The sequence below is a fragment of the Echinops telfairi genome, unplaced genomic scaffold (assembly GCF_000313985.2).
Source record: "Echinops telfairi isolate 266 unplaced genomic scaffold, ASM31398v2 ScPeMD7_7469;HRSCAF=8507_0, whole genome shotgun sequence".
NCBI lineage: Eukaryota > Metazoa > Chordata > Mammalia > Afrosoricida > Tenrecidae > Echinops > Echinops telfairi.
Genome location: NW_022111372.1, coordinates 45,169,075 through 45,171,617, shown reverse-complemented (window position 1 = coordinate 45,171,617; position 2,543 = coordinate 45,169,075).

Below are 2,543 nucleotides of genomic sequence, written 5' to 3'. Positions count from 1 at the left end.
GCTCGGAGACAAAGAAGTCGCTGGTTAATATATCTTCCTGGGGAAGGTGGCGGGGCTTGTGATAAGGGTTGGGAGAGCATCATGTAGCCCCTGATTGGCACGAATGAATGAAGAGAGCCAAGTGACCTCTGACACTCACCAGAAGCTTTGGCGCGCACGCGCAGGACGGTGTGGTGGTGTTGAGTATCTGTGAGCAATAAACATGGGAGAGAAACATGTGTCATGGCCTGTCCCATTAGCCGTACCATCAGTGAGGATGAGTTGGAATTGACTATAATGAGCTGGAATCAACTGAGTCAGGAGTTGGAACTATCTTGTTAGCAGTGGGGGGAGGGGGTGTTGTTTTGGGGAGGTTTGGAGAAAAGGGAGGGTAAGAGTGGTTGTGGGTCATTGGAGTCACTCAGGGCGGGCATCACGTTAAGCATGCGGTCCCCTGCTGGCCATGATGGGCACACAATCACAACCCTGAATCTGTGCTTTCATTTAGCACCAGTGTATACCGGGCACTCCCCTGAGCATCCTAAAAGGAAAGTTAAAGAAAAACATAAGTGTCCTCGAATCATGCAATTCACAGGCCTACTGAAAAGATAAACGCATAGTTATATTTGGAATTAGGGTTTTACTTTTAAAAAATATCCCCTGGTGTTATCTTAAAACCAAATTATTGTTTCCCTTAGCTAGAAGAAGGTCTGCCTAGAGTTCTGCTCTCTTTTTACATCCTTGGAAACCCTGTCAATATAAAAGTTCTAATTACATGGGATCAAGTTGACAACAGAAATTCCAAAGATTAGATAGAACAGTGAGGGGGAATGAGTTTGTGTTAAGAGGGAGGAACAACTCCAGAAAAGAAGGTAGTAAGGGTGGCACTCCTTGAAAAATGTTATCCATGACATGGAATTATATATTTAGAAATTGTGGTCACAAGTGTGCAATTCTGCTGGGCATGATTGAACTATGGAGTGATTTGATATGTGTATTAATCCCAATCATTAAAAAATGTTGAGTTGGTTGTGTTCTACTGTGTATAGTCTCAATAACCCAAATAAAATGCGAATGGAGTTCTAGTGTGGAAGAGGGAAAAGTGTCCTAGAAACTTGAATGGCCATTTACAGCAAAGAATTTTAAACCACCCCTGAGCCAGAGGGGAGCCTGACATGACAGAGCTGACAGGAACCCCTGGATGGGGAAGTTCTGGGGGAAGGAGGTTCCAAAACATACCTCCAGGTTTCTAGTTCAAGTAGATGACTGGGCAAAGGTGCATTCAGCCCGATAGGGCAATGTAAGGTGGGACAGGACTGATTAGTATGGAAGAGAAGCACAGCATTGAACTTTATGCGCTCACGCCCAGGACCTAGGTCTCCTACCCAGAGGTCCTGGCAATAATTAAAGGGGTGGAAGCTGGGATGGTCAGAGACAGGAGATAAATCCCTTGACTCTATCTGCATCTCTCAGACAGACCCAAGAGCCCCGGAGGGACTCACCCACTGGACCGCACGTGGTGAAGACCCAGGTACCGTGATGAACTTCTGTGAGTACCCAGAGGGACCTCCCTCTCTCTTTCTCTGTTGCTCTGCTTCTGGTGACCCTATTTTCCAAAGCAAAAATAGAAACATATCCTATCAAAAGTGTGCTTCGGAAGAGAGGGGTCAACTTTCTTGACGTTGAAAACCTAGAGAGTGTGTGTGTGTGTGTGTTTTAATCTATTCCTCTTTCCTTCGTCCAACAAATCATCAGGAAGTGTCCGCTATGGGACTGTGACATGGGGTAAAACCAGAGAGGACAGTTTCCTAGCCCCAGAGACAGCATTGATTACCTTAAGTGGGTAAAGGGTGGGTGGTGTGTCACTCAGGGCAATAATCTAATATTGATTTCACTTTGAAAATATTAAAAACCGCTCAACAGCAAATACAAAGGTCCCCCTGGGTCTGTCTGGTCTGTGAAATAAAGCAGCTATACTGGGATGGTTTGAAAGTGTCTTCAACTCTAGGAGATCCCTGGGTGGTGCCACTGGTCTGTACTGTCTACTGACCTAAAGGTTGATAATTGGAATTGGCCTAGTAGCGCTGCTAGGTTTAAAAAGAAAAAAATTAATGATCTGCTTCCATAAGGTTTCTAGCCAAGAAAACCCTATGGAGTAATTTTTTTTTCTGTAACACATAGGGGGTCTGCATGCACTAAAATCAACTAGATGGAAGCAGGCTTGGGTTTGGGTTTTTCAGGTGAAAGATGGTGAGTTCTGCTTTTCTCCAATGTCAAGGAAGAATCCTCTGCCCCAATCATCTGGCTCACTCAGGGTAAAGCAGCAGATGGGAGAGCCTGAGTAGCCCAGTGTAAACCTCTTCCCATTTCTAAGCAAACAGTTCAAAGCACATATGCTTCCTGAAAGGCCCAGCCAAGCATCCTCTAATTTCCTTAAGAACTAAATTAGATCATGAGGGAGGGGGCAGCGGGAAGGGAGGGAAAAAATGAGGACCTAATGCCGGGGGTTTAAGTGGAGAGGAAATGTTTTGAGAATGATGAGGGCAATGAATGTACAAATGCGC